General features: G+C 41.7%; 1 long non-coding RNA gene across 1 annotated transcript; it reads left to right on the top strand.

The window, feature by feature from the left end:
- Positions 1 to 13,616: 13,616 nt before the first annotated feature.
- On the top strand, positions 13,617 to 18,050 carry LOC115336338. The gene is made up of 2 exons (XR_003921720.1): positions 13,617 to 13,693; positions 17,602 to 18,050. It is a non-coding gene; the product is annotated as an uncharacterized LOC115336338 (long non-coding RNA).
- Positions 18,051 to 19,301: the final 1,251 nt, after the last annotated feature.

Below are 19,301 nucleotides of genomic sequence, written 5' to 3'. Positions count from 1 at the left end.
ATATCTGACCGAATTCTTCGCTGCTCTAATCCTTGTGCAATCCATTAAGGGAACAAGAGTGATACATGCTGCGTAGGACCTTCCCTTGTGCACAGGTAGCTACAGAGCAAATCTAAATGGAACATCCCTGAGAATATGTACTGTACCTAATAGTCACCTAAATCAGAGTAGCTATTTTTGCACAAACATCCTTTACGTGTTTCACTTACACTGAACGGATAAAAACCACCAAGATTTTTTTTCCCGTTCACTTTAATATTTTACATTCAGAAACCTGATATGAACAAATGTATGGTTTCACTTTACTGTTAGTGTATGGCTAGGATTTATGCCCTTTCTATTTCCACAGTACTCTTTTAATTTGCTAGTTTTCCCCCAGCCAGTTTTAAACAGTTTATATTTCAACTAAGCTTGAGGTAGATGTGGGTAACAATTTGAGAATAGTTTTGCACATTCTGATTCACTTTCCCCATCTTATGTTCATAAGTTCATATGTCCTTGCTTCTCAATGAATTTGGGGTGTTTGTTTCTTTGAAGAGTAGAGAATTCCTACTCTTTAAACAAATACATACATAACACCCATGCAGGTGACAAAAGTTGTCAAATGCTGTAGTGGTGTTACTGTAGTTGGCGTTATTACATGCATCAAAAGTTCTTAACTTTGATTCTAATGTTTTTAGACATCTAAAAGAAATGCGGTGGCTGGTACATGGTCAGGAGAACACTGACAGACAAGCTCTGGTAGGTCTTGCTGAACTAGTTAAATCAGCACTTCTTTCAAGGAGGTACGGCCTCCAATTGCAGAGCTGGCAGAATAGAGCATTTTACTGCACCTCAGCTGTTCCATTTTACAGTCCTGTACATGAGCTTAACTTAGCAATAGAAGTTGTTTTGCAGTAAGACGCCAGATTATGAACTGGAGCAGCTGAGGTGCAGCAGGTTTTGCTGTATCTGGAACAGGAGCAAGAATTTCTGGCAAAGGGTCAGTAACAAACAGCTGGGATAGGGGGAGAAGAAGCAGTAAGGTCTTAGCCACCACAGCTGTTTGCTTAGTGAATGTGAGTCAGAGCCTTGAGAGAAGCTTATAGTCAAAAATAGTTGAATAGTTCATGAACCACCTGTAGTCTGAAATACATTCACAGGGAATATTTGTTGGACAGCTGTAAATGATGAGTAAAAGTACCCATATCTGCTCTTGGATCATTTGCACAGAGAAAAGAAGGCTATGTCTGTGGTATAAAATATTCTTTATAAAGCTCAAGGCCTTGCACCTGGACTTTGAAGGTAAAACATTTTGAATGGAGACGACTTTTATTGGGTGTGTCCTTGTAATCAATATGTCCATATCACTCTGCAAAATGCAATCCATTTGAAGTTCTTCTGCAAATGGCACCATGGCACCTGCCCCTTACAGTGCTGACATGGTTTATTAGGAAATAATACCACAATAGAAGTCAGAGGATATTGAGGGAAAAAAAAGCTATGACACCAGCCAAAAAAGGCTCTCAGTGTCAAAATACTCCTTCTGTTTTTTTTTTCCCATTCTTCTGATCATTTCCTGATTCTCCTCTACAGAGAAGCACTCACAGCTATTTATTTATTGATTTGCATTCATATCTATAAAACATGTGCCCACTGCCCAAGCATCTGGGTGGATTTACATTCACAAAAAGCCTAATAAATAATTCACAACATATTACCAACAACTGCTAGAGAAAAGAGAATCCCGAAGCTAATTAGTATCCGAGAGCACAAAAGCCCTCTAGGAAATTCAGGTCTAACCAATTTCCCCACTAAGTCTGCAAAGATAACAAGCTCCATGGATTTTTCTTAGGAAGAAGCGCAGGTAAACAGATAAGCTTTGCTCTGTGCCCTAAAGGCCGGTAGGACTAGCAGTCCAGCTGGGAAACAAGTTCTAGAGCTGAGCATTCTTCACAGCAAATATTTTCCTGTCCATTAGTGAAACTGGAACTGACAACAGAAACGCTCCAGGTAAACTCAATGGCTTAAAATATAAAGGAAAGAAAAAAACAGGTCCCAGACCATTTAGGACTTTGTAGCTTATGCCAACATGTTCAATATTATCACTCTACAAACAAAACTTTATAGAGTACTTTCATAAAAAATGCACTCGGAACTAAGTAAAACGTCCACGGAGTTCATTTATGAAGCAATAAAAGTAAATTAGTCATGGAGCAATAGAATATGGTAAAATCAAATCAGATTTGCTTATTTGAACACTTTACAACCTGGAAAATAAAAGGCAATAATTTGGAAAAAGTTTTATGCCTTGACAATAAAACCTTTAAGCAGTCAGATGCATTATCTTGCATTTAATGTGAGGGCAAGCAAGCTGAAAGCTGTTTAGAAACCTGCAGACCTCATTGACTTATACAGTAAGAATTTGGCAGATGAGTAAAATTTATAGAGGTCTGCTGACGTAGGCTGGATGCTTATGACCTTGTGGCACATGCCCCCAAGGGTTTAAGCTCCAGAAACTGACACTGGTCAGAGAACTGAAGGGTTGCTTGGTGGATTGCATTCCACAAGTGCTGGGGTTCTCTGTGTAGTTCAAGCCTCTTGGGTACAATACTGTTCTAGCAGCTGCTTTGCTCATCGGTCTCATTAGGAAGCGGAACCTTTCTTTGTCCTGTAGGGATACTTTTCCAAACTTCCTTTATAATTCTCTGCCCTTTCCCCCTCCACAGGCCATTTTTGGCTAATGGGAAACAATGACATTGTTTGGTGGGGGCGAGCTGAACAGCTCTATCACTTCACCAAAGGTGGTGGAAAGTCTTGTCCTTACTTCTACGTTAGGGTAATTGGGTTGGAGAAACATTTTTCAAAATGTCTAAGGGGAGTTTAGAGGACACTGTTGAATCTTGGGAAGAAGTATGGAAAATCACTAAGTATACGGAGACAACGTAATGGAAGGTGAGAAGGAAAAGTAAACCAATTCTACTCAAGCCTGAGAATATTCAAAACACGTAACTAATCAGGACTCAGATAAAAATCTAATTCATGTAGAACATTTTACTTGCTGTGTATCTCATTCAATAAAACCTCAGAACTCCTGCTGTCCAATGGCCTGTAAATTCCAAAATGTTGGAAAAATCTCCCTCCCAATGACATAAACCTCACTATTCCCTCTATTAAACAAAAGACAAATCCTATTATCTGTCTTTTCCCCGGTCTGCTGACTCAAATCAACACCACAGGTACAGTCCCCACAGTGCAGATGGGGCCTGCTGAGAGAGGTTCTGCTCTACTTGCTCCCCAGCTCTGTCACTCTCTGTTAGGTTTCTACTCAGCCAGCAGTTGTCTTTTGGACAATATTGAAGAGCTCAGAGTTATGTATGCATTTATATTCAGTGTAGGACCGTTGCTTAAAAATGGCAGAGCAAACTTACTCCGAGCATGGGCAGAGCATTCTTTGTATCCAGGCTTGTGCCTTACTTCATAAAGAAGCTGACATGAGGTTATTTTTATTCTCTGTTTCCTAGATATAGAGCTCATTGTTCTGAGATCACACCTTCAGCAGCACAGATTTTGACCACATATTTTCTGTTGACTCTAACCTGACATTTCCTGATATCCAGGCTGATGGTATCAACACACTGTTCAGCACAGGCATTTCTATTTTATTTACTTCTTTTAATAGCCAAGTTATCATTCTTACACAAACAGTAATAGCAGGTAATGTTCCCTAGCAGTGGGAATAGCATGGGTGTCTTTTTCTGTTTCTTCCCGCTGGAGGTTGGTTCGAGTTGGCACCAGTGCCACCCGAAGTGCAGAGCAGAGTCTGTCACCTGTACAACCACCATCTGTCCTACCTGCAAATTCATCAGGGAAGGAGCACAGACAAACAAGAGAGGAGCCTCCCCGTGAGGTTCTTCCTGCTGGATTGCTTCATCAATACTTCAGGATAGGGAAGGACCTGCTGCGGGCCACGGTGGACGGCACGGCAGAGCCTGCGGAGCTCACCGGTCCGGATGGGCTCCCAGGAGGGCACCGGCTGCCAGACCCTCACGAGGAGGACCCGAGGCACCGACAACCCCCTTGGGCTTCCCAGCACGCTCCTACAGCAGCCCTGCTGCCCCAGACTTCACAGAGGAAACTCCCCAGAGTCGTGAACACAGCTCCAGGCTCTAGTCCAGCCGTCTCCGTATTGGTGAATAAGAAACGATGTGCCGACTCAAGGTGTGCAGTTTTAAGGGATATGCGGTCCTGTTATCTCTTGCTTTTATTTCTTTCTGTGCAGGTCGTAACTCCACAGACAGCGTATAAGGAGTCTATGTAGAAGATTTCTGCTACCACAGAAATGATCACCAAATTTTTGTTGCGCAACTCTTTTCTGATCCTCCAAAATCTCTTGCTCTTTGTGCTTCAGAATGTGGCACAGACATCCGCTGAGACCAGTGACCTCTCAAATCCTGTCCCAGAGTTTTCCCAAAGGACAGATAAATCAGTCTACTGGCGGTGTGACAGTCAGAAAAGTAAGCTTTACATCAGTAAATAGCATGCACTGTGCTTCTTCCAGTAGGGTGCTTGTACAGGGCATTGAATGTCTGCTCCAGTGTGGTATGCATAATCATCACTAAGACCAAACAGAATATTCCAGTATTTGAGAGTGTCAAGCCTTGTACATTTTTTAGAATGTCATGGACAAGTTAAACTATGATTAAGATCTTTGATCTTTGTAGAACCATTTCCAAAGATCTAGCAAAAAAGCTTGTAAGATATATAGATGTATACTTTTTTATCAGCCTTCTGGCATAAAATTAGATCTCGTATAGATCTGTGCACCTCTTGAATTTTCTGAATTCAGACATTTTTTTCACAAAAGACAAGAGTGATCTTGACTAGCTTCACCCCATATAAAGTTAAGTGTATATACAGTTAAGTGTCATGCCAAAAGGTGGGCAGCTGGGCTCCCTGTCAAAAGAAAGGAGGCAAGGCTAGTTGGCAATTTGTCTTATTCTAAACTGGGTATTTAAGTTATCCTGGCAGAGTACTGCTCTGGAAGTGCCTCTCTCTACTGGGTATAAAGGGGTCCCAGAAAAGGTAAGACCTCCTGCTCTTTGATGGGTGCAATCAGTCCTAGCTCAAATAAATGCAAACCCTGTTTTACATACTTTTGAGTGTCCCATGTATTGTTTCTAATATTGTATCTCTGCTTTACTGGGCCAGATTTAATAGATTTGTAACTTAGTGCAAAGCCATTAGTCATGAAGGGGTACTGACAAGAGGTGGTGAGTAGTTGGTAAGAATGACCAATTTTTTTTGCAGTATTTTGTAAGGTTAACAAAAATTAATTACGGCAGGAGGCAAGGATTGAACTTAGTTAAAGCCAGTGCCGCTGCAGATGTCATCATGGCTAGAGTCACGTATATGAAAAACATAACCCTGAGTTTACAAATCTTAACAAAACCTTCCATGTAAGATTTTAAGTCTATAGTTGTATGTCTTACTATTTTCTGCAGGAGGCTTCAAACAACTTTTATGTAAGCATCATGGTTCATGAATTCATCCACCTGCATAAAGACGGAGGAATACATTCATATGAACACAGTGCATTGAATGCATCAAGTACTTCACAGAGGAAGCAGACCACACTTCAATTTATTTACTAGTGAGTTAACAAAACATTATAACAGAGGATTTATTATAACGCAGAATGTGAAAATGGGTAAGGATCTGGTTCTGAAAATTGCTGAGTGCCTGCACTGCTGTGTGGGAATGACAGACTCCAGGGAAGCATGAAATGCTGCGCAAAAGCTGCGCTACAAGAGTGTCTGTCATCATGGCACTGCCCATGGGACTAAATAAATACAACAGCTGCACTCACTTCCATTGCCTCCGATTTTCGTTCTTTAGTTTCTAAGACTAAACAGAATGATGAAGTTTTGTGCAAACACTACATTTCCTTTCCTTCAGATGCTTTCCAATATATCTGCCAGAGTTTATCACTGTAACAATTTGTCAATAAAGAAAAAGGGGGTGTAGTATTTTAGTCCTTGCTGCAATATTTCTTTAATCAGCTTCTTTGCTATAGGAAGTTCAGTCAAATGTTAACTACTATGAGCTACTGAAGTGATAAAAAACAAATATTGCAGAAAATCTTTCCAGCTCCGGGACCAAGTCTACGACGTTTGACTTTTGTGACAAGTCCAGTTCAAAGCTTGTGAACAGCCAACACATTAGTAAAATTAGGTAACAAGTTAGAAGGAAAAAAAGAAGTCTCATGAATGTTTCACACTCTCTCATGCCCTCTCTGCAATATTTTTATTTTCCTTTCCCGCTGTAGATTAGTGTATGCTGTAGTTACAGAGCTGGCAGGACCCGGTGTAGACACCTGAGCAGAAGCATATTGCTGCAAACTGGTGTTGTGCAATCCTGAATACTGTTGGAGGCAAAAGCAAGAGATCTGGTGTACCACAGCAATGGCTGTGACACTGCTGCTTCTGTGCTACAGAGGTTGCGTTGTTGGGATGAAGACTAAGTGATCGTGTGTCTTCCACCTCTCCTGATTGTATTTTGCAGAATTTCTCTTCCACATGATATGTTTTTTATCTGCACTGAGTGAATATTGTTCTAGCTTGTCTCTTGTTATTGCTGTGATTGAAACTACATATGAAATTTCAACCAGCTCTCCAGAGACTGGAGACTGTATTTCTGTAATATCACGCAAACCATTTTGTATTGTTCAGAAACATGGACTAACTTAAGACAAATTCTTAGAACAAGCCAACATTTCCAGTTAAAGCTCTATACTTGTAAAGCTGCAGAATTATTACACCTGCATTTACACATACAATTTATTATTTTAAAGATAAGTTAACTGTAGCATCCAAAGTAACACCATCTTTCCTAAACAAAAAACAGGATTTACTGGCAGTGTCTCAAATACTTATTCTTTACTGCTGGCAAAATGTGAATTGTTTAAATGGTGACAAATACGTGCAGTTTACTCTCAGCTTTCTCCTGGTGATTAGATCACCAACTAACCACTTAACTTGTTTTATCACTGTTTGAATTAGGAAATGAGTGAGTCTATTTCCGCTTGGACAGCAACAGGAGATCATGTAAGTTGGGAGAGCTTCTAATTCTTTCATTCAACATGACTCACATAGTAAACTTGAAAAAAGAATAAAAATCCTGAAGCCATTTAGGCATCGACGACAAGGAGTACAATTTCATTTCTGTTTTCATGTGATTTGCTATGTGAAGCCAAAAGGAAACATTTTTAAGACTGCCTCAGTGACTTGGGAATCATCAAACTTATTTTTAAAGGGAGTTGGGGCATGCACACTCCATGCTGTGACACCCCGTGCAGGGACAACCCAAGGTTGGGCTTTGGGACCTCAGCCAGTATCTTCATGTAGCAACGTGCTGCTCTGTGAAGATATAGCAACTTGTATGGAGCTACTTTAGGGATCTCCCAGCTGAGTTCCCTTCACAATATAGACATGATGTCAAGCACGTGAGTGACTAAGTTTTATTAAAAATCAACGGGATACTGATTTCTGTTTCTAGTAAGGATTTATATTTCTGTAGAGAATAGATGTTTCTATTCCTTCATCCTTTCATGGGAAAAAGCTGACAAAGACTTGAAGACAAGATTGTTAGCATCTTTTATACCATCCCAATGCTATGTGCCCAAAGTTAGTAGCAATTATACAGTGGTGTGGAGTAAATGTTTTGTCCATGGGTATAATTATGTTCCTGTTTAGTTTCTTTTTTCTGCTTAGGCTGCTTGCATGTATCTTTGTTTTCTTTTCTGATGCCCTGTATTACCTAACTCTGTAGTACTTTACTTTGTGGATCAATACATCTTTTGACCAAAAGCATTACATTTTGGACTCCTGCCCCTTGATGCATAGGACCGAGTTTCCCTGCTTCCCAAGTGCTGGAGGCTACACATCAGGTGGTAAGTATAGTCAATGGAGAGACATAGCCAGTTTTAGAGTTCACTTCATCTCCTCCCAGAACAGAAATCTGAAATAGGCTTGATGAATTAATTTGCCTTTGGCAGTCTATTGACAAGCAAGGATGCAAATGCCCGTTTTCCTCAGCTCACTTGTGGATATGTAACTTTAGATGTCATGAATTCTGTTCACTGAGGCTTATTCTCCATAGCAATTTTATTTTTTTGGTTAGCTACTGTTTTTAAAATGTTTCCGATGAGGACAACAGTTGCTAATGTGACTATAAGCCAATGGAGGGTCAGGATGACTGTCTGATCTGGGCTAGATATTTATTGAGTGTCCCAGTTTCTTTTATGTGGTCCATAAGATCAAGCTTCAAACAACAGCTTCTTTGTCCTGTTCCAGAGCCATGCCTATTAAAAATAGTTGTATTCCTGGTACAGTAAATATTCCATTTACTAGTGAGCTGAACATCTTTTTGTGCCTCTTATTGTAAAGAGAGATCACTGGTAAGCCTAAAATTAAATCCATCAGTTCTGTGGGTTTTGTTTGTTTTTTTGGTTTTTTTTTGTTTTTTTTTTTTTTTTTATAGCTGGTGCACAAAATGTTAAGGCCCATATATAAGTCAGCTTCTGCCTGCTTGTACCTCTTGCCAGCACAAAATGTAAGAACTTCCTCTCTCCTCCTTTCTTCATTTCATAGTGACCTATAGAAAGGTGAGGAGTATTGTTTATAGAGAGGCAGGATATCAAAATTTTGTTCTGTGCTGCCTATGGTTGTAGAGATTGGAGGAATCATGGGCAGTGTTCAGCCTTGTACAGACATGAGGCTATGTATTAAAGAAAACACTTAGGAATCTGTGAATCATCCCCCAGGCTCCAGCGTATTTTCTAAAAGCACTCCAAGAAGATCTGCAGAGACTTAGAAAAATTGCCAGTACATTTCCAGCACTCTAAAGGCATTCTGAGACATAATATGAAATCAACCAAAGGTATGCATTTCCGTTGTAGGGCATGCTGTGAAGTACGGATGAAGATTAAGTGCGATGAAATAAATCTCCTTCATGTATGAGCTACAGATCAGATAGACCTTAGAAAGTTTGGGTTTGGTTTTTTTTTGTTTGTTTGGTTGGTTTTTTTTTTTTAGTTTGTTTGTTTTTGTTAAAGTTCTATTAACCCCTCCCTTCCTGTTAAAAGATCAAAAGAAATGTTGGGATTACAGAGAGGTGAGGTACAGCTTTTTTTGTTTGCTTGTTTTCAGCACTGGACAGCAGAGTGAATGATTAAAGCTCCTTGCATGAAATTAAAATGGTCTGGGGTTTAAAGCAGTGTAATCCTTTCCTTAAACAGAAATCTTTCTCATGATAGAATGAGAATGATTTGCAATTTTGGTAAGAATAGGCTTCCAATAGCAGTTATCTGCCCATTGGTAACACTGATAGGCAAAGGAAACCTTGTATCGTGGCATAAGTATAGCACATATGGCAAATTTAATGAGCTTAAAATCGTGTCTGTGTATCCTCCCATGTGTTGACAGCAGATATGTAAGGTGCCCACATAGGGGCAGGGGCTGAAAAGGCCAAAGACTTGGGGAAGTGCTGATGTTTTGTTCAACAGGAAAGACCAAATCACAGCTTAGCTCTGAAGAATATATTAAGAAACTAAACTCCAAGTTTGAGACTGTAACTGATTCACTGGACATGGGAAAGGGGGCACAGCCAGAGGGCTGCACAAAATCTCAAAACAAGTGAATCTAGGGGCCTAAAATACTTATAGAATAAAAAAATCCATCAATCTTCTGCAAAATACTAACAAAACCAGCAGAGACTTTTTACAGGTTCCTTCTCAATTAGGTGACCATCAGCATATTTGGGTGTTACTTATGCCAAAGCCTACAATGCATTGGTGATTTTAGCTTAAACTGACAGTAATGGAAGAGTGACAGATGCTTTGTCTGCCTGCTGAGGAGTACAATCGTATGGAAATCTTTGGACCATTTGAAATATTTATGTCACCCAGAAACTATGCTATTCTCAGTTAAATACTCCTCTCCATTTGATAGGGTAAGGGAGAAAACATGCTTCATTTTGAACTGAAAGCAGGCTTTGCTGTACCACACCAGGAAACCAAAACTGTATTCTTGATGAGAAGGACTCCCTGTTAGGCGCTTTAACAGCTCAAAGTCAAACACCATCTGCAGGTCTCTGAGACAGTTTTATTCCATCAAATGAAGACAAACAAAAATCCTACAATCATCCAACCTCATTCTAAGTGAGGTTGCTGATAACAAATTGGAAACAATATTAAAAGAAAGTGTCTCCTACCCCACTGGTATTAAAGGCTGAGTGACAGAGGATACAAAAATAGCTGAGTATATACTAAGAACCACCCGGGAGTATGAGACGTCACCTGTATAATGTTATTCCACTACTCCAATGGAAGAAGACATCTACTGACCCATTAAATGTAGGCAAAACCATATAGGGTAGGTTTCTGACTAGTCACACAATCTTATCTTGGGGGACTAGTTGAGGGTTATTCCCAGGAAGGTTCCCTTGTCTGCAAGGAGCTCCTAATAGGGAAAGGAAAGATGAAGACATAATTCCTGAAGTCATGCCTGGCACCCACTTTGAAAAAAACCCTTCCAGAATGAAAGACAGACGGCGATCTTAATGAGAGGAGAAGCTTCACTATGTCTACATTAACTTGATTGGGTGCCAGTTAATGACTTTATTTGTCTATTTAAATTGTCTTGCAAACTTCTCCACAAGCTTTATACCAGCGCCTGGAAGGGCAAGGCCCTGTTGCTCGTCACATGTGCTCTTATTGGGTGATAACACATTTTGTGACACAGTCTCCAACTATTCTCTTCCCTTAACATTGAGGAATGGTTGTCACAATAATGAGCTGTCTAAAATCAAGCCTAATTCAGAAAAAATGAAAACTAGGTTGATGCTTTGTTCAGAGATTTCTAGGTTGTTCCCTCCTTCCTCCCACCTGCAGGGAGGTAAGAGGTAAGATAAGGTGCGTGTACAGCAGAGCACCTCTCCTTCTTGCTGACCTCTGACTCCTGCAGGCAGTTTGCAGGTGGGAGCAGTCGTCTCCTCCCTTCTCAACCCTACTTGTCAGTTCAGGCATGGGAGACACTGGGCATACAGCATCCTTCTCCCCGCTCTTCTTGGATCCAAAATGCAGGCAACCCTGATGTGAGTGTATCGGTTTACTAGTGGCTGCAGGAGATGAGACTTCAGCCCTCTAAGAGACAAGCGTCTTCTCAAAGGGCACTATATGTTCCCTCTGTAGTTAGTTGAGAGGTACAGGCATTTCCAAAGGATGATTCATATAATCAAAATTTAAGTGTGTAGAATAGATGAACCCTCTAGAGGACTAATTTTCTCTGCACTGTCTGTTCAAGTAACCTAGATGACAATCTCAGACTAGATGCTTGAATTTTACAGGGCTGCAGTTAGGTGAGGTGAACCCTATCTAAACTTGAATTCCAACCACACTGTATCTAGAAAAGCACGTTAATCCATAAACGTGTCTGAGTTAAACCCACGTACCTACTGAAATAAGATGGGATTTGGGTGTGGGGATCCATAAAGAAATTTTGGAAATACCAGTTTACCTAGTGGAAGCTGGCAAAAACAATCATTCAGTAATCAGTCATTTACAGGCTGGGTTTTTTTCCCCTGCAGATGAGTCATTTACATGAATAGTCCAAGAACTATAGTCCTGTTTTTCCTGTTCAAACATGATCTCTGTAATCCTTTCAATTTCTTTTGAGGAACAACTTCAGTGCTTTCTGTTTTCTTTAACGCAGTTGTTGCTTTGATTAATGATTTAATTGTTTAAACAGTTTGAAAACGTAAAGACTGCCTCTAAGCCAGGCCCTATTTAATGAACAGCAAGAACAAAGAAGCTGCAGTACATGTTACAGAATTAGCTTCATTGTGGTGGCCCTGGTGAGATCACCAATTCCCTTGTCCACCTCTGCAGTCTAGCCATTATTTTCCGTGGAACAAACCCTGCCATCTATACTCAAAATTTAATCAGGAGAAAAGACACAATAATGGCACTGAGAACAACTTCTGGCGCAGCCCTGCATAACCTGAAGCTATTTTGCCTTCCCTGCAGTAGCGTGCTCCATTTTGCTTGACATGATGATTAAGCTCAGCAAAAGGCAGCACTGTCGATCCTGAGGAAAGCCAACCCACATCCCTGTCTTCCCACTCTTAGAAGTGTGATGAGAAGGCTTCACTCATTACCTTTACCTCTTTCTTTTAAGAAGGATAGCAGCATGAGAGAGGGTTTTTTGAAAGAAACATTATACATTATCTGTGTGCTTTTAAGTCATATCTTCTTAAATCCCCTGCCCATTTCTTTTCAGGTGACGCTGGCCTCCTTCTTTCACAAAGCCTCACCCTGTTTTATCTCCCCTCCCCTCCCATATTTCTTCTTCTCTGCATCGACCTCTTGCCGCAGTGACGATCCTCTCGGTTCCATTAATTGAACTTTGATGGTGTCGAAATAGAGAAAGTATCACTGTGCTGGTGTACTGCTGTGCACCACTTTCCATAAAAATACACTTTTCTCTTTATTCTATTCAACGCTTCTGTTATTTTAGCGCTCAGTGCTGTCATCGCTTTACTTGCTTCCCCCAACTCGCAGCCCAGCAGAAAGTGGGAAAGGCAGTCAGCTTTCAGCTCAGGATGACCACTCAAATACATGGAAAGAGCAAAAGCTTAGTTTCATAATATGGGAGCTGGTTTGTTCTTTTTTTCAGAATCAGAAGTGCTGAGAAATGCAGAGCAGGCGCCGTTCTGCTCTCCGGCTTGCTGCAAGCTACAGTTTGTTGGGCTGATAAGTGGCTCTGTGCTTGCACATGAGTAGCTCATGACAAGGGAAGTGATTCAGTGCCCAAATGCCCTATTATCAAGAATGTTCAACATGTAAAGTAAGTGCCTGCTCCTGGATGAAGATAGTGAAGTTGTTAGAAAAACCCCCAACAACATAAAACTGCTTATGTTGTAATTAAAACCACAGGAGATAATGTGAGTGCTATGCATTCCTTGGGCTGTCAGCTGTAAAACAGACGCTATCTTCCGCTTTATTGCATGATTTATTTTATTTTTATCTGCTTAAAAGGTACTCATTAGGGATGAGCTGCAGGAGAATGATTTTTGGATAGACATGGGTCGAAATGAACACACAATGAAGGGTGACCTTTCAAAAGGGGGATTACCTATAAATAGCAATGGTTATCCCTCACAGCCTTCTGACATAAGCCTGCCGAGAGTATGAAAAGGAGACCCTTTCCACCAGTTCCTCCAACATGATTTCAGATTGGCACATGGCACATTTTGGCCATGAATAGCTGAAGAGAATTTGCAAGGGATCAAGCAAAAACCCTTAGCAGCTGGCTGGCTGTTGATATTCCCCTGGGTTTAAAAATTAGCTCAGAGCTTTCTTCTCTTTCCCCATGAACAATGGCACACACTTCACTAGAAAGGAATATTAAGATTTTATGTTTGAAATATGTCACTTTGGGAGCTCATTTATTTAAAAAAATTAATTGTAGCAATTTTTAAAATTAGCCAAGCAGTGCCAGCTGAGTTTATTCAAACCCCAGAGGGCTTTAGTATCAGGCTGCAGTTCTTAACTACTGTTTTAACTTCTGCTCTGCACCATGGATCTATCAAATCCTGTATTGGAATAAGGAAGAATTGGTATTCCTGGTCATTTACTATTGTTAAAGTGAAAGAGGTGAGTGAATTAATCTGGAAAAGATACGGTCTGTTCTGTTTGTAATGCATGTTCTTTGCTTATTTGTCCTGTGACATTGTCATAAAATAATATTTCAGATATCCCATTTTGCGGACCTTCATATGAAGGTCACCCTGCAAAGAGACAGTACATAGAAGATGATAGCTTTAAATAGTCAGACGCGGTCAGCGTCTGAACACTCCTGTATTCGTTGCACGCTTATGTATCTGTACCGTGTTTTCAGGTGCATCCTGTGTGCAGGCAGAGAACACCAGCAGCCCCTCCGCAACAGGCAAAACCGCTCTGTGTTTCTGACTCCTGTGGCCTCGTGTACTTAGGATAACGATTCCGATAAAAACAAAACCAAAGCAGCTTGACTGCTGTTGTTAGATTCATATTGGATAATTACTATGTTTATCACCACTATTAAAAGACTGATTACTAGTGACCAGGATCTGTATACAAGACTGAGCCCATGTACTACATACTGTTGGTAAACAATGTAAGAGACGGTCTTTGTTGGAAGGCATTTACAACCTAAATAGCCAGGCAGACAAGAGGTGTTATTATCTCCACTTCACAGATGGTGACCAAGATACGCTGATATGATGTGCCAAGGGACACACGCAAACGTGAGGGGGCAGGGAGGGAGCGAGCCAAGCGCTGAAGCTGGGTTACCAGGCTGCCCTGACCGTGACCACTCTTCCTCGCTGCTCCCGCCGCGATCCCAAGAGCCGTCGGGTTTCCCTCCGCTCCCGGACCGGAGAGCATGACGAGCAGCTTCCTCTCGAGCGGCTCCAGCCCCGCTTTTGCCTTCGGAGTTGATTTCTGCCAAGCGGTGCCAGGTTCCTGTTTACCCAGGAAGTATTTGTTACTGCTTGGCTCCACGAAAGAGATTTTTCGATTCTGTCTTGCAGATGTTGTTTTAACGCACATTCGACAGTTGTTTCTCTGCTTTAACATCATGATCTGGAAGCTGTTCACTTTGGATGTTTACAGCTGTTGTTGGGTTTAACAGCACTGCTTCATTCAAACCTTTCCACAGCCCAGAATTCCGCCTTGAATTTATTGTGGGGAAATGTTGCCTGTAAAAAAATTAGGGTTCTTAAAGATGAGTTAGCGAAAGGGGTTTTATAATAGCATGCTGGCACTAGAACCAGGCTCTGACCCAGAAGATGGTAGCTTGCAGTCCTGTGTTGCTGCTGCCTACGATACATGACTTATCTTCAGTGCAACACCACGGAGCATTGCACGTTCTCTTCTGATGGGAAAATCCCCGGAACGGTGACAGGGAGCAGATCTCTCTTTTACTATTGCTATCCTGTATTTATACTCACATGCAACTCCAGCCCAGGATCAGTGTCGTATTGTGACCTCTCCTACAAGCCAGGTATAGAATATGATCCATAGCCTGAACTACCAGGAGAATAGGAAATGTCAGCAGATGCTAACTGCCAATTTACATCTCCTGGTTTTCCTTCCTGCATAAAATTGAGGGTAGCTTTATCATACAGTTGCCTTGCTGCTCCGCTCTAACTGGCAGGTTAGTTTTTAAATGTGATTTATAATGTGGATCTTGTTTCCGTGTTGGAGTGCTTTTGGATTACAGCATGAAATTTGAATGTGTCTAAATAAAGGGAATGCAGTGGTGGCGGTGGCTGGGAGGCAGGGATTATATGAAAGCTTTCAGGACGCTCTGAGCAGTGTGCTGCAGTAGCCAAGGGATTTTTATGGGCACAGAGGCACAAAGTAACCCCTCTAATCCCTTTCTCACTGGCTTACAGACTCTGAAGAAGCTTAATAATTACAGGGGAATGCAGTCAAAGTGTTTTTAAGGACATATGTGCAGAGGCTTATTTTAGTCATTTCCTAACAGCAAATGCACTGGCAGATTCTCAAGGAGAAATCTGAGTGCAAGTTCTCCCTTCTCCCACCCCCCCAACAAAAAGATGATGATTTACACTTATATCAGAAAGAGGCTTAACCAGTGAGGAACTGAGGGAATATTTCCCAGCCTTGTAAGATTACGATTTTTCCACAGCCACACCACTCACCCCTCTCTTCTTGGTGAAATACAAACCGTATCCCTGTTCTGTTGAGCCTCCCAGATGGGCTTCTTCCAGTAAAAAGGCCAACAGAAAGGCTGCACGTTCCCTTTAAAATATTCTCTTCTGGAGAAGTATTTCACCTTCTTTGAAATTACTAGTTCAGCTGACGGTGACTCTGCTGCTTATGTATCACTCCCCATAAGTATGTCCCTAACTGCGTGTGTACTATATATATGCATACGCAGGAGGTGTCCAGGAACTGTTTCTGTGCTGAGCTGTTAGTTTCACAGCTATGTCATTTTTGGAGGAATCTGTGCCTGAAAGGAGAAAGATATGGTGTTACTCTCTCACCCTGAAGAGTTTTTGTGGTTTTTTTTCTCTTTGACAGTCTTGCCCAATTCAAAAATTATGGCATGGATTTTCCCTCATTCTTCCTCAAATGTCACCTCCTAAGAAAACTGGGCACAAAAAGATTACAGCAACATGAAAAGGTTTTTTGAGTATTAATGGTAGAGGAGGATAGGAAATGTATACTTGTTTTATGGTGCATGCTAATGCAGTGCTTGGCATCCCACTGCTGTTTGGGATATAAATGGCAATAGAAATGAAAACACTTATATCTCATTATTGCATTACTAACTAAAAATGGGCTATTTTCTCAGCTTTGTAGCAAAGATGAAAGTTTTGTCCGTATACTTGCCATTTCTGTAAGACACTCTTGAGACCTGTAAATTCATATAAAAAAAAAAAATGAGGTAAGAAGTAACCTCAGCTGTCTGGAATTTCTCTTTTCAAATTGCAATATTCTGCCTGAATCATCAAAAAGACCCTAACTGAAGTCTTGATCCTTTGCTGCCGGGGAAGAGATTGCTCATGTTAGGATTGCAAATTAACTTTAGTTTGAACCCTTAGAGTTTGCTACACTAGGTCCAGTTTACTGTGTGCAAAGCTTGGAGTTGAAACAGTATAAACTAATCCAAGATCTGCTTTTCCTGTTTTGGTACTAAAAACCTGTAGCGCTTTTTGAAGAGAGAGTGTTTGCCGAAGTGATATGAGCCTGAATCTTCTTTCCTGTGACCCCTAACTTTTTTCCTGGGGAACCGACTCTCCTTGTAGTTAGTGCTTTCCCACCAAAGGAAGGGCAGCCTGGTTCATGTGCTCTAAGTAGTTTAGATTTGAACTGATTCAGCAAATCTCCGGTTTCGGCATTGGAATCTAGACACCAGGATGAAGCAATGGGCAGGTGGATCCCAGCACATGCTCGGACCCTGGTTGGCTCCACACGAACATGGGTGCCATTGCACCCACATCAGCCTCCTGCACCCTCTTATACTGCTTTCGCTTGCTTTGCACAAGAGATGCCAGAGACCTTCTTGGCAGCAACAGGAAAGACAGAGCCTTCACCCCGCAAATGGGAACGTCTCCTTCCCCGTGTGGTGCTACACATCCATCCCTCAAACAAAGCTTTAAAATTGTCTGAGAGCCTTCTGAGAGACACAGCACCTTCACTGATTTTTTGCGGGTGGCATAGAGTAACCTCACAGTATTTGAGATGGGCAGGTCTATGCCAGTCTAATGTCCTATTAATACATCCCAGCTCATGATAATACAGTGTGCTACAAACTCTTAGACTGCGCTATCTAAAAATTACTAACGCTGAACAAAGTTTCTCTCATAACTGGTTCTGTAGTCTTCTGTGGAATGACTTAGTGTGAACACAAGTGGCATAATCTGACCTTTCACATTTATAATTGGAGTTATCAGCTTAAAAAAAAATAAAAGTGTGGGATTTGGATCTTAGATGCCATTACCCCAAGGTGCTGGCTGTAATTAGTTCTTTTTCTCTTTGAAAGTTTCCAGGAAAAGCTGCTTCCTGAGCAGAAGAAACACGAAAGATCAGGAAAGTGACTAACAACATGGAAACCTTAACGACGCCTATCAAGTGCAATAACTGAGAACACCGCAGATTGTGGCAAGGATAACAAAATGGGCTGTTTAGCACAATGACTGCCAGCTATTGTTTTTCAAGCAAATGACTGAGACTTGGCGATGATTAGTCTATAACCAGAGGAGAGGAAAAACACAAAACAAAATGAGAAAGAGACTGTAAAAAAACCCAGGAAATAAAACCCACAGACAAACTTCATATAGACATGAATTTCACTCCAGAAACAGTCAATGATCAAATTTACTCCTTATATATGCCAATAAAGTCAGCACATTTACACTGGGTTAAGTTTAATCTAATGAGCTTGATCACAAGTTAGCTCTCTTCTTTGGCAATAAATATTTTTCGCTGCTTGAATACATTCAGCCCTACTTTGCACACCTTCATGCTTCTCCATTGGCCTTGTTGGTAGCAGGGAATAGAGACGGTATTTCCTGATGAAATAACTGCAAGTGCTTGCAGCAGAAAATCACCACCGATGACAACTCTTCATACCGAAACAACTGTCCTCCATAAACACATCCATTTCCGTGGTGTCCGTCTGCCCCAGCAGGGACCTCGTATTACAGTAGGAACACAATCTAAAAGGCAACATGGCATTAAAATATTGATGGAACGATGTTAGTAGGAAGGGGAATGCATATTTAATAAGTGCCTAGATGCTTTTCATGTACACATGTGACACCAGATCTCTCAGGCTAATCAGAGTGAGGTTGGGTCAGTCCTTGTGAGGGGAAGGTTCCAGACAATAATGGGGATATCCTGTTGTAGCTGGCTTGAACGTGTCTTTCAGTGCCTTGACGGGAGGCGAGGAGCAGGGTAAGTGATGTCTCGAATCTAGCTTCCTGCTGGGACACTGTGCAGGTTCCTCCCCTCGGGTGGTGCCTCAAAAGACCCCTTTCGTCCATGACTACCCCCTTTGTAAGGAAGCACGTGCTTTGAGATGCTGCTGTTGTAGCCTTCTGTGGGCTGATAGGAAGGCTGGAAGACACAACATTCATTGTGGTTCCCCACCTGGAAGCCGGGAGGTGGCGGGACTCCCGATCCACCGACGCGAGGAAGTCCCGGTCTGCCCGGTGAAAGCATCTGAGGGGGTAAGACAAAAAGCTCACTGTGTCCCGAACACCCCCTCCCAGAGAAAGGTCAAGAACAACATAACCCAGGCTATTAATAGCAACGAGCTGTAAAAGCTGTGGCTTCTGCATCATGAATCTGCGGTTGCGACTACGATGCCCGCTAGAACCTCCAATTCCACCTTGGCCTGTGCTGCGCCTCCGCACGCGGGACTGTAAAACCGTGTGTAAACGGGTGCGCGCACCGCCGTCCTCTGGCTTCGCAAAGGTGCGAACTGCAAGCAGCTGTTACGTTTTACAGCCGTGACACACAGCTTTCAAATAGTTGCTCGCAGATACATAAACTTTAGCCTTTGAATTGCAAAATTGTCCTTTGTGTTAAAGTACCTAAGTAGCCCCATGTGTGCTGGTGTGTGTGTGTGTATGTGTGTTTAGGTGCTTGCTCCTTTATTTGGCTATTATAACACTTACCAACAGTCCCCTGTACGTTTTTATTATTACCAGCTCTTCTTTAGCTCTCACACACCACGCATTTGGTA

This window comes from Aquila chrysaetos, chromosome 26, assembly GCF_900496995.4.
Source record: "Aquila chrysaetos chrysaetos chromosome 26, bAquChr1.4, whole genome shotgun sequence".
Lineage (NCBI taxonomy): Eukaryota > Metazoa > Chordata > Aves > Accipitriformes > Accipitridae > Aquila > Aquila chrysaetos.
This window is presented reverse-complemented; position numbering and strand designations above follow the sequence as displayed.